Genomic DNA, 17,432 nt, shown 5'->3' on the forward strand with positions numbered 1-17,432 from the left:
ACTTTCATTTTACAGTGAAAGGTAAAGCTTAGAGGAAATGATTATCACAAAAGTCAGGGTATTTGTTACCTTTAAGGGGAGGCAAGAACTCCAACTGGCAAGGGGCACACAGGGGGCCTTTGAAGTGCAGGTAATATTTTATTTCTTGATTTGTATAGTGGATACACAAATGTTTAATTGCTAATTATTCCTTAGATTTTTGCAAACATTTTTCTGTATTCATTATGAACCTTATGAAATATGACATATGTGTACAAAAGTGATGCAACAAACAGAAAAGTGCTTGCACATTTTAAGAAAAATAATAAACCAAACACTTGTGTAACTACTAAACCTCTTGTGTTACCACCAAGCTAAAAAGAAAAAAGAAAAAAAAAGGCCAATTAAAATACACCTTGGTGAAATAACAATGTGCCTTAAATTCCTATGTCAATGCCTATGATACTTTCTTGTGAGCACAAAGAAGGGAGGGACACTGCAGAGATGGAGAAAAAGCATCAATAGTGAGACTGAAGGATGATACAAAGCAGTTCTTGGTACACAGGTTTGGGGAGCAGATACTGTTACCGAAACTCAGGTCTGGCGGCTTGCTGCTCGAAAGCCAATACTAGAGAGGCAACGTTGATAGAAAGAAAAGTTTGCTTTATTCTGGAGGCTGGCAACCAGGGGAGAAGGTGGACTCATGTCCAAAGGGCAACTCTCCACTTCTGATCAGTGAGCAAGAGCTTTTAAAGGTGAGTTTCAGGGGGGGAATAGGAGAAAGGAGGGGGTTACATGCAGAAACAGCACAGTCAGCTCTGACAGTCATCTTGAAATTGGTCATGTGGTGGTCTGATCAGCATCATCTTGATTGTTTTAAGTACAGTTAATCTTTAGTTCCAGGGTCGGGTTGTTCCTGTTTCTTTGAGGCCAGTTCTCAGAACAGTGGCAGTTTATATCACGGTTACAGTCTGGTCATCACACAGTTAACTTCTTCCACCTGGTGGGGGTTTCAGTATCTACAAAGCAGCTCACAGGATATGGCTCAGAATATTCTCTACAGCCCTTGAGGAGGAACTAAATGTCCTTGACTTTGTTTAATGACTAAACTATTATTATTTGGTCTTGTTTGATTGCTTTCCATTGCTCCTGCATTTTCTCTCTTCTCTGCTGAAACTTATTCTTTGGCTAAAGTTTTTCTACAAACAAAAGGCAGGCTGAGGACAACAGGGAGGGGGTTCTGCCCTGGCAGGGCCCCATAGGGTCTTGCTCTGTTTCAATACTCTGTTCATATGAGACATGGAAGAATATATTTCCCACTCAGCAGGATAGCTGCTCTCTCCTCATAATGGAAAAAAGAGAATGGAAGTCAAATTTGGGTGGGGAGGGGTGTTGATGGATGAGGATGTTGTTGGTAGGCCTGTTGATTACAGTGCAAAATTATGGATCTCCCAGATTAAGACTTTGTTGCCCAAATAAGGCTATAGTATTACTTAAAGAAATGATAGGAAGTGAATTCTTGGCAGGTGTTACACAAGAATTATTGATGTATTGATCATCTTAAAAGGTTACAATATTTATAAATCAAACATGATATATCACCATGGATCAGAGGATGCTAACTGGTATTACAAAATGGCATCAGTGAACTGTGGTGGCTTGACATTTGTCTTTTTGTTCTTCTGTATGAATTATTTTACGTGACAGGCTGTGATTGTGAAGGTCTGAGCTTTGGAGTGAAGCAAGGTAAACAGCTGTCTTGCAGTAATAAATTGTCCACCCCTATTTGCTGAACGAATCCTTCCTGGAAGTTGACACTTCTGAGTGGGAAGGTATTCCATTTGGAAAGTTAATGGTTAAGCACTTTTTCACCAATGAGTCAAGACCCATGATTAGGGATATTATTATCCTCTATATAGAATTTGTTCTGTGTTCCCATGTTTAAATTCAGAAAACCAATGGAACAGAAACATAAAATTAACCTGATTGCAGCAGAAAGCATTCCTGAGTGAAAACCTCTCATTCTCCTGGTCGGTCTTAATGGGGAATCAAATGTGATTTGTGTTGTGTGGGGATGATTACTGATGGGTAATTATTCTAAAATATCTCTTTTCAAATCCTTTGCATGGCAATCAAGGAAGAATGTGAGAGGTTAGGCATTACATTACCATAGTTATCAGCAGCATATAATTTCTTAATTATGCAGAAAAACGAATAGCAAATACCTGCTGAAGGAATTCCTGAATTTTCTTTGTGAAATGAAGTTGGAGAGCACACGGACCCCTGACCATTATTATAGACAACCTGTGGTTTAAAAGACCAGAGCGAAGATTCTTTCTTTGTTCTAATCACTGTGTGACTGAACCTCAGTTTCCTCATCTCTAAAATGAGAATAGTCAAAAAAGAAAAACAGCCCTTTCTTCTCAGGGTTGATGTGTGAGTTACTTTCAGGACTACTACAAGCTGCTTCTTGTGATGTCTGGTGTATATATGTATGGGGATCTGTAGTCTCCCATGGTAAATGCCTGGTGTTTGAGGCTACCAAGTCATCATAATATCTATATCTATATCTATATAATATATCATATATATATATATAATACAAGACCTCAACAAATGGTAGCTTTTGTTATGGCTGTTTTTATTACTATAAGTATTAATATTACTATTACTCCTTATACTAGCTTTGATCAAACCTGCACCTGATTCATGTAGAAATCAATTCAATTGAGATGAATATCACTTCATATTTCATTTAATTTTAGAATTTAACCATGCACACAGAGGTGAAAACGAACATGGGTCACTGAGATAAGTATCTTAAAGATGAGGAGAGAGGGTCTGTCACCACTTTTCCCTAAGAGGATCTCTTATTTGACTTGGGCTGACTTGTTTCTCAACTTTCCTTTCGAGCGGCACATGCTGTTTGAATGTGGCAACCACCTTAAAATGAATTAACATATTTACTTACAAATTCCAACGCTGCATCCTCTAATTTGGGGGGGGGGGAAATATGTACAGTTTTGATCTATTATGAAGGCTTGTCAAGAACAGATGAAGGGTGAAGAATTGTGACTATTTATGTTAATTTCTTCTCAAAGTGGAGAGCGTGCTTCACCACTTTGCGTCCTTTCCTAACTGCTCCCACAGAACCAGGATTCTGAAGGAGACCTTCAGCTCTCAGTGATGTGGATCTTCAGCTTTTTGGAGTCAAATTTATGGGCAGTGACAAGACAGCAATTTACGTACATGGTCCTATTGCTATGTTTGATTAGTGGAGGGGAATAGCTAATGAAAAAGATGTTTTGTATAATGAGGAGAACACAGGCTGGAACACATTTTTAGCTGATTATATGATCTCTCCTCCACTCCTTCCCACCCCAGAAAGCTGCATAGAACCCAGTGTGGACAAAGTGGCATCTGTCAGCTTTTCTATCTCCAGGGTATGGGGAGCTGTAGTCTCCCATGGTAAATGCCTGGTGTTTGAGGCTACCAAGTCATCATAAAAGTGTCACCATTGGGCTTCCCTGGTGGCGCAGTGGTTGAGAGTCTGCCTGCCGATGCGGGGGACACGGGTTCGTGCCCCGGTCCGGGAAGATCCCACATGCCGCGGAGCAGCTGGGCCCGTGAGCCATGGCCGCTGAGCCTGCGCGTCCGGAGCCTGTGCTCCACAGAGGGAGAGGCCACAACAGTGAGAGGCCCGCGTGCCGCAAAAAAAAAAAAAAAAAAAAGTGTCACCATTTACAATTTGCAAAAGCAGCCATGCCGGCCCTCCTCCACTGGAAGAATACCTTCACATCTCACAGTAGCTGGTAATGAACTGTGTCTGTAAGAGCAAGGAGAGCCAACTTGAGAATGGGATGTGCTAGTGTTGTCCACAGCAAAACTGATGATGAATTCTTGATGTCTTATGGAAAAATAGTTGAGCCCCGAAGGATGGGCCGCATCATGATATTTGACAACCTGAAAGTAATTCTTTGTTAAGTAACATAGTTTCAGATTGTATGCCACTCTGAAAACATATTAAATATTAATTAATTTAATTAATACTAGAAAAAAGAAGTGGGCATTTAGCAACAAGTAAGAGAAAATCATGCTTAGAAAACTGAATTTCAACTAGTTCAATAAGATGCATTATGGTATAGATATCTTACATAAATAAGCATTCACTAGAGCATTACCTAGAAACACTGAGCTCCAGTACCAATTATCTGGAAAATTAGCTCAGGAGGGATGACAACATATTAGTACATATACCTCCAGGGTGAAATACCTTCTGCTCTATATGTACATTGCAATTACAGCTTAAATCAGAAAATGGTTCTTTGTTGACTTCAAATATATATACTGGATCAAGAAAACTTTTGGAAACAGATGACTTCTATACATTTACTGCATCCTGAGTTTCTACAGTTCTCCTATGCCTGGAAGAAAGAAAATAGTTTTGGATGTAGATGCCTCATAAACTTCTATTCAAAGTGGAAGTTCAAATGTTGTGAGAAAGCTTGATAACATTTTTCAGTAGTGTTCGGAAAGCCATTTGTTCATTTATTCCAGATGCAGGAATCTGACACATTTTTTTCCTCTCAATTTTCTCCTGTTTTGACATTGTCTTGCAGAGGTCAAGGTCAGCATAAAGGGCAAAGTAATCCTCTGTATCTATTGCAACTCTGCAAATTGAAGTTTGTTGGAAATGTATTGGTTTTGAGTGTTACAAAAGAACTGTGACATGTACACCCACTCTCATATCCATTGAAGGAGAAAGATGAATATGTGAGTCCTTGAATATGAGAGTCCTTGGTGCAAAATGAGTGGGCACAGTGACTTCAGCCCCTCCGGGTTAATGTGTCTCTTTCATTTCTAGGTCAAATCAAGCAGGATTGCAAAAGTTCATTGCTTCAATTTTTTCCAAGGTCACCAGGGCTGTGAGTAATCAGGAAGTATCAGCCACTCCTGGAGATACGTTGTTAAGTTGGCTTTGCCCAATAGATCTTGTCAGGGAGAGGTTCTTCTTCTGTGAGACATACATGACATTCACAATACAACCCTTCAACAAAGATTGATTCACAATGATAAGTATAGGTGGCTGTATCAGACAGCACTCACATGACCATGATTCTTTGAACCCTTGGAAGAATGAACATTCATGACTTTGCATATGATCTTGCAGTAGGACGTATGCGTGATGGTACTTTGTGCCTCTTCCTTTGGCAAAGGGTTTATGCTCTTGCTTTTGGATGGTGCTGTAATTCCATTTTCCTATTCTCTGATTAGGACAGTGTATACAGAATTGCTTAGGTGAATGCCCAAAGGAAACTTTATTTCCCACTTATGGTCTACCACTTGTGTCTACCATGTTCTTTCTCTTTCTTTAGGCTTTTCCTCCTCCTCTTGGCTACAATGGATCCAATTTCCATCTATGATATACCTTTAACTTGATTGAAGTTCTTGTTTCTCAAGTGGCTCCATTAGGAATCTAGGATGGCAGCCCTGGTGAGGGCTGCAAGGGAGAGGAGGAGGAGGAGAGGACTTTATGATGAAAACCACGCACACAGACATGGGGCAACAAACTTGGCTCAACTTGTGGCCCTAGGGCTTACTATCAGCGCGACCTGGGGCTACTGGCTTGATCAACAGGCCTCTCCATTGCCTTTCATAGGAATCTGAGGACTCAGAGCAGTCAGTGTTTGACTGAGTGAGTGCATTTAATGGATCTCCACCTTTTTCCTCTCTTGTTTCTCCTGCCGCGTGTCACTCTCCCAGGACTGGATTTGAGAAACACCAAATTTCCTGCTTCTACTCAGAAAACACGTGTTGCCCTTTCATTACATATGGCCTTAGCCTTTACGGCCCTCCGATAATCTTGTCTTAGTGGCCCTTAGGGACAAAAAACAAAGAAAAGGAGTGGGGAAATGGGAGAGACTCATCACTCTGTTTATTTTTCCAATGCGGATAGCTAATGGTTTTACACATTAGAAATTACCCTTTGTTTCAATTACTACACAAACAATAACAAATACCATTAATAATACTATTGCAATTACCTATATCACTATTACTAGTTTTAGAATTTTGTGAGCAATTACTTTGTGCCAGACACTAAACCCATCACTTCATATAGAAACAAAGCTGAATGGCGGACCCAACGCCCCCTGGGAGGCAGCATGCTGAAAACCTCCCTCTCTGGTGGCTCTCAGTTTTCCTTCACCATATCACCTCCATTGTTGATATAAGAAAACTGAATTTGAACTCAGGAGGGCAGGCATATAGAGGAAAGTCTGTAACATTTCTATTGATCCAGGAGGCATAACTCTGGTCAGAGCAATGGATGGTCGGTGAACTGTAACCCTCAGAAGGAGAGAAACAACAACTAGAACACAACTAGCCTGAGCAAAGCCCTAGGCATTGCTCTGAACCCAAGGTCTCTCTTGCTCTCTGCTGTTTCATCTGTGCTGTGACAGCTATCAAGTCCTCATCATCATGCATAGAACTTGGAGCAACCCAGGGCCTGGCATGTGACAGAGGAGAACTTGAAGCTAGAACCCTAAATGATTTAATCATAAAGATTGGGGAGGGGGAATGAATAGTTCAGTTCACTGATGTGGTTAGTATCCTAGGGATATTATGGTTGTCTAGAAATCTGGGGTCTAGTGAATGTTGTCTACAAAAAATGTGAAGATTTGCAAACAGCAAACTTACAGGCAGAATTTTAAAAAAATTTTTATTGAAGTATAGTTGGTTTATAATGTTGTGTTAAATTCTGCTGTACTGCAAAGTGATTCGGTTATACACATATATATACATTCTTTTTCATATTCTTTTCCATTTTGGTTTATCATAGGATATTGAATATAGGTCACTGTGCTATACAGTAGGACCTTGTTGTTTATCCATTCTATATATAATAGTTTGCATCCAGGCAGACTTTTGAAATATGACATTTGAGAACTGCTTGTGTCCTTTCTATTTTTTTTTTTTGAGATATAAAATTTGTTTTATTTTCACTCGTATAATTTGGTTCTGTAAAAGGAGAAGTGGACACTGAAATCATTAATTCTTCTGCCAGTCTGGCCAAATGGTAGCAGGGATCATACCCTTTCAGTACCAGCCATAGGGGCTAGTGTTATGTTTAATGGATTGTTGAAACTTTAGAGCAGGATTTTCAAACATTAGTGTGCATTAGAATCCTCTTAAATCTTGTTGAAACTGATCCCTGTGTTCTCCTCCTATAGAAGGTGATGTGGTAGGTCTAGGATGATGCTTATGATTCTGAATTCTTAATGAGTTCCCAGGTAATGCTGATGTTGCTGGTCTTTGGACTACACCTTGAGTAAACATTGTCATAGAATGCTACTCAAGTGGGCAAATTTCATCTTCACCTTGTTCTGGAAGATTCCAGTCTCAGTTACACTGTACTGTTTGGGCAGAGAGACCTAACAGATTGCATATCACACCCACCACCCAAGCCCTCCAGGCCCCAGTAAGACCCTCTGGCAGTTCTTAGATATCTACTATTCTTAGACTACAAAGCCAGTGTGACCTGAGAGGCAGGCACCCTTGGGACCTCTGAACAGGCTTGCTCAACACCCCTGGGAGTAAGAGAGGAAAGAGGTGTGTCCAGACTACCAAATCCTGAAATTGGTTAAGTGTGTTTTGCAAGGGGCACAAGATATCAAAAAATGACAGGCCTACTTGGTCTCACCCAATATAATTTCTTTCTGGTTTACAAGGTTAGTCATGCACGCTGGCTAAATTAAAGCTGTATAAGTCACAGACATCTTTCAGATTTGGCTGGAAATTCAATCATACCCTAACTGATTCACAGCTCCATTCTGGGCCTGGCTCTGCAGGTTGCTAAACATATTGAAACACTTATGGAAGGGGAGGGGGCGGGGTAAGGCAAGGGGGGATGGGCACGGAGGTCAGATAAGTTTTGGGTAAATACTTTAGATTCTCTGTTTCCTTACCTGAGAAATAGCAATGTCAATGATATTTACTTCACAGAGTTCTTCTTCACAGAGTTCATGGCAGGTAAGCATGTCTAAAAGCAGCCAGTATGAGGTCTAGAACATAGTAATGCTCAATTGACATTAGTTTTCTTTCTTATTTTTCTTAGTGTCTCCTGCCTATAAAGCTGGGAGAGTGTGGAGACTGGAGGAAGAAAATAAATATTAGGTTCTTAGAAATAGCAAAATGGTTGGTCTCCTGGCACACACCTGAATTAGATTTATTCTATTTTTTAAAGGTTAGTGGAACTCCAGGGACTGGCCTAGAAATCTAACTACTGGTGACAGAAAATCTGTAAAATGGCATCATGTTCTCAAAGTAGAAGATTAACCTTGGGTTTTAAAGGTAAGAGGGAGAATATGGATGGTAAATATTCATATAAAGCCTCTAGTGATTGACAGTGGACTCTAACAGTACCTAAAAATCCATATTAAGGTGCAAATTACACATAATTGAGTGACTACAGGTCTGGCATAATGCAGGATATAGAAAGGCAATGGAACTGGGGCTCAGTTTTAATTTCAGCTCTGCCCCTAAGCAACCTAGTGACCTTGGGAAAGTCATTTAACCTCCTCCTAGTACACACGCATCATCATCATCATCATCATCAACCTCATCATCATCATCATCATCATCATCATTATCATCATCATCATCATCATCAACATCATCATCATCATCATCAAGGCTATACTTTGGATGCCAAATATCTCCATGCAGAAAAGCACTTCAAAGACAAAATCTGGGGGGAATAAAGCTTTGCTATTGGGATGCTGATCTTTATGATTGCAGGCAGCAACTCTGAAGACAGAATGTTGCTGAAAATCTCTAAAATTACCTCGTTTCGAGGCTTCTCTCCTCACAGTGGGACATTAGAAGGTGGGTAGTCCCTGGATCCTCCCTGGAGGTCAGATCCCCACTATATTAGTACCATGAAACTGGGGCTTTATCTTCTTGGTCACTGCCATCTCCCCACTATTGGCCCAGTGTCTGCCATGTTGTAAGAACTCAATCAGTATTTGCAGACTGAGCGAGGAAAATGGATGAATGACAAACAATTGAGGTAACCCAGCTTCAAGAAGGCTGTCCCAGAGAGCTTACACAAATCAAATTGTGAAAATTTCCACCTTTCCTGATTCTACATAGACACGGCCCCAATTTCTGCCAGTGCCTGAAAGATAATTATAATAATCATTCATGTCTCCTTGTGGAAATAAGGTATAACATTCATACGTTCCCAAGGTGTATTATCATACATACTTCATTTTGGAAAGATTGATAAGGAAAATTAGCAGCTTCAACCTAAGGCTAATGAGAAATATAGGCAAAGCATTTGAAGCCATGGAACATGAGATATTTTTTCCATTATGATCAATTAAAGGTATATAGTATTGATAGAAGACCATGCATGGAACCACACTCCACATCAAGTCACACCTATCACCATGTTTTATTCAAAATGATCTTTTTTATTGCTTTATTATTTCAGTTACTCTGCCTTTAAAAAATATACCTTGAGAGCAAATTATGTGCATGATATTATGATAAATAACCTGGTGATAGATAATGTATAAGGTATTTTCTACCTACAAGAACTGCACAGACAGTGGGGATATAGACAAATGCACACAGATCTACACTGGAGGTTCTGATGGTGCCAATCCTAAGTAAGGAGAGTCCTAATAACAGAGCTTTCTGAAATGTGCAAATAAAAATTAAAGAGCTAGAATGGTGGGTCGTGGATGATTGGGGAGGTGAAAAAGTATGTTATAATAAGGAGATCAAAGTTAAGGTAGAACATACATAGAGATTGTGGGGTCAGTTTATTCCAAGAATCACGATGTGGAGAGGGTCATGGGTCACCCAGAGATGTGGCATTTGCAGTGATGAACATTAATGGTAGCTGTTATGTACAATAAAAGGAGCACTAGTTTTGGAATTTAAAGGTGTACATTGGAACTCCAACTCTGCCACTTACCAGACAACTAACCTGGAGCCTAATCTACAAGCCTCAGTTTTCCCATCTACAAAATAGGTTTACAGGTATCGATCTCAGAGGGATCTTCAGAGGAACCAATGTGGTAACATATGAAGCAAGAAACACTTTTTTCAGCACACTGGGCAAAAAGCAAGGCTTAGCCTTCTCTAGCACACGAAGGAAGCTGACATTTGGAAGCTAAAATGAAGGCACAGTGAGAAACTGACAGGTTTGCCTGAGGCATTTGGTTGAATCGGTTTTGACAATGTTGAGTCAATGACTCTACCAGTCTCCAAAAGTTCTGTAGGACAGATAATCAGGAAGCTAAGTAATCCTCCCATCTATTCTTGCCCTGTTTCAACACAGTGTGTTTACCTTCCATTTGAATAGCTAACCTGCTAAATGTGGAGAGCTGAATCAGATAATGCCGCCCATGTTATTTTTATTTTTGGACCAATGCATTTTGGCTGGAGATGTTGAGAAAAGAAAGCAAACAACTGCCAAATTTCCACTTAGCTTGGTGGAAATCTACACACAGATCCTAGCTCTGAGTGAGGGCGAATGGGGGAGGAGGAGTATTGTTAATGGATGAGAAATTTTCTAGGAGAAGAGGCAGGGGTCTCCCGGGTTGTCCTATTCTTGGAGAATTTCCACCATGCACAATCAGAAAATATGTGCTGTGTCTGTGCTTCCTATGTAAGTCAGGATGCTATTATTTGCAAGCGTGTGGGATTCAGTTCCACTGCTGACTTCTAAATGATTTCTGATACTGTATCACACTTTTCCTCACCATCTAATGCTAACGATAATAACATCTACCAACTAAGACCCTTTATTTTACAGTTTACAAATATTTACTTAAATATTTATTTGAGTCCCCTAAGAACCACGGAAGGTTGGCATTGTTGTTTTCACTTTACAAATGAGGAAGAGGTTTAGTGAGGATGGAGGAAAATAGGGAAGGGAAAGAATATAAATCAAGGGTGCAAAAAGGAGGGCTGGCTCCTAGAAGTGAAGGAGACCATGAGAAGTCAGACAGTCCAGGGACAGGCTGTGTCTCCTTGGCCATGAATTGTGTGGTCAGTTCTAAGCTGTTCCTTCTTCCTGGATGACCACAATCAAAGCTCAAAGGTTCATGCAATTTTGAATTGGTTAGAAAATGGCTGAGTTTTGGGTTCTACACCTTACCATCTCCCTGTCCCACCATCCTGGGGACCTTACTTCTCTTATCTAAACCAGAGCCATCTTCCCCAAATCACACCCTCGGGTATAAGAGGTGCAAGGGGATATGGTGGTGCATCAGAGAAAATTTTGACTGCAGAAAAAGAAGAACAAGAGCAAGGAGTGGTGATGGGACCAAAAATAAACCAAAAACAAAGTGTCAGGAACAGGTCAGATGATAATCTATTGCTACTCAAATGCATGTCCCGTGAACAAATGTGTTGTGATGTGTACTCTAGTCCTTAACGACTCTATGTCCTTCCACATGGACTTGTTCCTTGAGTTCTTCTGATAGCTTCAAAATGTTTAAAAAACCAATTATCCTTCTTTAAACACCAAGGATAGATGGATTCCAGGAAAGTGCTGACTGAGCATGGTCTAAAGTGGGTAAATAATAACCTACCACTCATTCATTGTCTTTGCATTAGTCTTCATGGCATAGATTTAACTTTAAGTTCATGTTTCTCACTCAGAATGTTTAATGATGATGAGTGTCTTGTCCTTCTGCATTCTCACTTCACCTTTGTCCTCTTCTGTCCTCTGGTTACAAGATAAACTTAGGACAGATAGGAGGGACCATCCTATAGATCTTTATGGCAGAATGGGTTTAGGTATTCAAATCTGTCTGCTCAGGCTGCCCGAACAACACACCAGAGACTAAATGGCTTTAACTTAAATAGCGGAAATTTATATTCCCACAGTTCTGGAGGCTCGAAGTCCAAGATCAAGGTGCCAACAGGGTTGGTTTCTGGTGAGACCTCTTTTCCTCCTTGTGGAGAACCTCCTTCTCTTCTTGCTGTGTCCTCACATGTCCTTTCCTCTGTGAAGAGAGCAAGATCTCTGGTATCTTTTCCTTATAAGAACACCAGTTCTATAGGGTTAAGGTCCCACCCTTATGGCCTCATTTAACCTTAATTACCTACTTTAAGGCCCTATCTTCAAATACAATTCCATGGGGGGTTAGGTCTTCAACATATGGATTTAGGGGGCCACAATTATTCAGTCCATAACACCATATGAAGACAAAAACATGACCCACACCCACCCTTTCCTGAATATTCCATCTCAAAGAATGTCAACACAAGTGTCCTTTCTCCCTTCCTACCACTCTCCCCTTTCCACCTCAGCTTTTCACTGAATTCCAATCCCTCTTCCAAAGTCCCTACCAGCCTTTTAAAATCTGCAGTAGCCCAGAGGTAGTTGTTCCCTTGTGCCGACCCAAGAAGCCATCCTGGAGTGAAGTGAGGACCACTTGGTGACCTGAGGAGATAACACAAGAGTTTCAAAGCTCTCTGCGTTTGGGGTTTGGGTATTTATCATCTTCCTTCTTCATTAAAAAGAGAGAGAGAGAGAGATAAAGGCAAAATGAGATCACTGGGTGTTCAGTGAAACGGGTCCAGACACCATGGGGAGGGAGAGGGTGGGAGGGCATGGGTGGCCACAGGGGTGTGTGAGGGTGTGAGGAAGCTTCATCTTAGGCTGTGGTCCAGAGGCCAGGATCGAGCTGGACAACAGGCCTTTTCCAGGGAAAGGGAGGGAAGCCCATGAGCAAAACCATTTTCTCCTGAGGAGGGAAGAGGGGGCTCACAGTGTGGAGGGAAGCCATGGGCTCAGGCAAGAGCAGCAGGGCCCCAGTGAAAACCTGCAGATGTTGGCTGCTGCTCCATTGGTTTTCATCTACCCTTGTATCAGTCCAAGTCCAAATCCTATCCATAAGGACTCACACAGTCTCTGCTGTGTGGCTCTCTAATTTCTAGCTCACACTATGCTTTAGACAATGAAAGCAGAGAAATTATGTGATAGAAAAATCTTCTGTCTCTCTCTGGTGATATGGATTACAGACCTCAAAATCCTCCTTTCTTCATTTAACCTTGGCGTGATAAAGAAAAATGTTGTCTTTAGAAAACAACTGGAGAAGATTGTGACACAAGAATTCCAGAAACATCTGGTTTTCATTTGCTCTTGTGTTCTTGTCCCAATTCTACCACGTTGCAGGGATCAGGATGCCTTGGAAACCTTTTTAAAATGGCAGCATTTATTATTTAACATCTTTTCTAAAATGCATGATTCTATTTTGGGCAAATAATGAAATCTTTGATCATTTATGTACACATGGAGGCCCAGAATCCATCCTGCTGAACACCGTTCTTATATAATACTGTGATCATAAATAAAATAAATGCAGTATTTAAGCTGCAAGTACATGCCTGCTCAGGCACAGCATTTCCTTCTGTTTTTGTACAAAATCCTTTATATAGTTTTATTCTATTACTGACTTATTTAGGATAGATTTTTCTAAATTAGAGAACAACAAATTTTGGTGGAGAGCTCTGGATTTTTTGCTAAGGAAATTTTGATTATGTTGTGTCACTTTGGTACACTTTTTTCTACCAACTCCTCCATCATCACTTTACTTAAGGGTATCACTCTTGGTTAGATCTCCTTCTACCCCTCTGGATACTCCTTGTCAATCCCCTTTGCTCTGTTGCCTTGTCTCCCTGACCTGCAAATGCAGGAGTCTCCCAGGGCTCACTCCCATGACTGCTTTGTTATTAATACTCACTACTTATTTGATCTTATCCAGTCCCTTTGCTTGTTGATCGTCCCCACAATTATAACCCCAGTCCCAATTTCCCCTACCCCCATCTTAGGCTCATTTTTCCAACTGCCTGTTCAGTGTTTCCACTTTGAGAGTTGAAAAGGCATCTCACATCTCACCAAAATTAAATGATTGGGTTCCCTCCCAAATCTGTTTCTCTTGTGGTCTTGTCCATATCAGTAAATGACAAGTCCATGTTTCCATTTGCTTGGGTCAAACTCTCAGACTTATCCTTGACTTTCTCTGACTCCTGATGAGGAATCCATCAGGAAAACATGTAGTCTTAGCTGCAGGATTTATCTAGACTCTCAACACTTCTGTCCTTTGCTATTATGAGCTGAGTCTGCACCATCAATAGCAACAGATCCATAACTCTCTCTCCTTTGTCGACCCCAACCCCTTATAGTCTCACCAAAGCCAGATAGATTCTTTTAAAATGCAAATCATATCATGTCCCACTCTGTCTCAAACCCTCCACTAACATCTCAATGTACTTGAAATAAAATCTTATGGTCCTGTGAATCTAGTTGGGTGTTACCTTCCTGAGTTCAACTCCTATCATCTTCTTCATCACTTACTCCAGGGCAGCCCAGCTGATCTCCCAGCTGTTCCTTTAACGTGGTCCTGCCTCAGGGCCTTTGCACGTATTGTTTGTACTCCCTGAAATTTCTTCCTCCAGGAACATGCCTTGTTCCTTCAGGCCGCATAAGTTGCTGCTCAAATGTTACCTTATCAGAGACACCTTCTCTGATCAGCCTATCTCAAGTAGAATCCCTGCCTCACCCTCTCCATCGTAGCTTCCCTGTCTTATTTTACCAGAGAAGCCTTATTTCCACCTGGTATACATTTCTTATTTACCTGTTTGTTGTCTACATCCCCCATTAGGGTATCAGATCCCTGAGAACAGGCACTCTGAGTGTTAATACACTGATGGATCCCCAGTGCCTACAGCACTGCCTAGTTCATAGGAGTTAATCAGTAAATGAATAAATTGGCCCATTCCTACTTTTTATATGTATCAGCCACAGTATTCTCACTGACAACAAAGAAAAGTCCATGAGGAAGGGAATCACAAGGAAATCAGAAACCCAGCCTTGGAAAAAGAATGTTTTCTTTTGAGCCTTACTCTTTAAATTGTTCATCACCTGGGAGCTTAGCTTGTTAGAAAGGCAGAGTTTTGGGTCTCATCTCAAACCTACTAGAACAGACTCTCTGGTTCAGTTAGTTAATTCAAAGCAAGAGATCATTTTAATTTTTCCAGGCCTCGATGGTGTTATTTGCTCCATTTTGGGGGGCATCTGGAGGGCTGTGTGGACTTCCTATGTACCCTGGAGCAGGTTTGAACTGCAGTGTTGAAATGCGTAAGGCCCAGAAATCTGAATTCTAACAAGATTCAAAGTCACATATGCAGAATGGAGTGAAAAGCACTGTGCAGAGCCCCAAATGCACCTCTCTCTTCCCTCATTGAGACACCCTGTCCTGTTTGAAGAAGATTACATCTTTCTGTATTGTTTGCCTTCCAGACCTGTGACTTCTAAATGGTTGATAAATGAGAAAAATGACTTGCATCACAGAAACTAATAAGACCAGGCACCCTGCTGTCATTCAATTTTTGACATGGGAAAGACTCCACCCAGGAGAGTCTGCAGGGGCAAAATTATCACTCACAAGATCACGGTCCCCTGTCAAGAAGCCGGCTGCCAATTTAAGACAAAGTAAGAGTCCATTGAGAATCACCACAGGTACAGCCTTCCCACTGGGGTGATCGGAGAAGACAGGTACCTGTGCAACAGAGCTTGACGTGCAGATCGGCAGAGGGGAGAAGTATCCTTGCTTTTACATCGTACCTCGTTCCTCTCTCAAGTTGTCTTGCAAAGAGCATCTCCCCTCCTGGTAGCTGCCATAATTAGTATATTATTATCTTGTCATTGTTCAAATATGGTTTGCTAAATCATTCTGAGCCCCCCTGACAAGGTAGTGATGCAAAGTCAGAAAATAATATTTCATACTTATCTTAGGCTAGTTTTCCTAGAAGCAAAGCCTGAGATGGGGATCTGAATGCAAGTAATTAATTGGGAAGGGCCCTTAGGAGGAGGGGAGGGAGGAAAGCAGGATGGGACCGGAAAGAAGCCATGAAAAGATGTGGGTTCAGCTGAAGCTGATGCCACAGGGAGCTGTGGAGGATGCAGGGGACTAGAGACTAAGTTTCAACTTGAGACAAACAGGCTGGTCACTACTACTACCTTCTTATCAGTCAGCTGCAAGTGTCCGCAGAAATCGTGTGTAACCTTCCAGACATTTTCCAGGGAGGAAACCATGAGCAATCCTCAGGATAAAGAGGGCAGTAGTGAGCTATAAGCAATCAACCAAACTCATTCTACGAAGCCACCATCACCCTGATACCAAAACCAGACAAAGATGTCACAAAGAAAGAAAACTACAGGCTAATATCACTGATGAACATAGATGCAAAAATCTTCAACAAAATACTATAAAAACCCTGCAGAAAGTAGGCATAGAGGGAACTTTCCTCAACATAATAAAGGCCATATATGACAAACCCACAGCCAACATCATCCTCAATGGTGAAAAACTGAAACCATTTCCACTAAGATCAGGAACAAGACAAGGTTGCCCAGTCTCACCACTATTATTCAACATAGTTTTGGGGGTTTTAGCCACAGCAATCAGAGAAGAAAAAGAAATAAAAGGAATCAAAATCGGAAAAGAAGAAATAAAGCTGTCACTGTTTGCAGATGACATGATACTATACATAGAGAACCCTAAGACGCTATCAGAAAACTACTAGAGCTAATCAATGAATTTGGTAAAGTAGCAGGATACAAAGTTAATGCACAGAAATCTCTGGCATTCCTATACACTAATGATGAAAAATCTGAAAGTGAAATTAAGAAAACACTCCTATTTACCATTGCAACAAAAAGAATAAAATTTATAGGAATAAACCTACCTAAGGAAACAAAAGATATGTATGCAGAAAATTATAAGACACTGATGAAAGAAATTAAAGATGATACAAACAGATGGAGAGATATACCATGTTCTTAGATTGGAAGGACAACCCTCAGAATGGGAGAAAATAGTTTCAAATGAAGCAACTGACAAAGGATTAATCTCCAATATTTACAAGCAGCTCATGCAGCTCAATAACAAAAAAACAAAACCAATCCAAAATGGTCAGAAGATCTAAATAGACATTTCTCCAAAGAATATATACAGATTGCCAACAAACACATGAAAGAATGCTCAACATCATTAATCATTAGAGAAATGCAAATCAAAACTACAATGAGATATCATGTCACACCGGTCAGAACGGCCATCATCAAAAAATCTAGAAGCAATAAATGCTGGAGAGGGTGTGGAGAAAAGGGAACACTCTTGCACTGTTGGTGGGAATGCAAATTGATACAGCCGCTATAGAAAACAGTATAGAGGTTTCTTTAAAAACTACATATAGAATTACCATACGGCCCAGCAAACCCACTACTGGGCATATACCCTGAGAAAACCATAATTCAAAAAGAGTCATGTACCAAAATGTTCATTGCAGCTCTATTTACTATAGCCAGGACATGGAAGCAACCTAAGTGTCCATCAACAGATGAATGGATAAAGAAGATGTGG

Source organism: Physeter macrocephalus, chromosome 14 (assembly GCF_002837175.3).
Source record: "Physeter macrocephalus isolate SW-GA chromosome 14, ASM283717v5, whole genome shotgun sequence".
Taxonomy (NCBI): Eukaryota; Metazoa; Chordata; class Mammalia; order Artiodactyla; family Physeteridae; genus Physeter; species Physeter macrocephalus.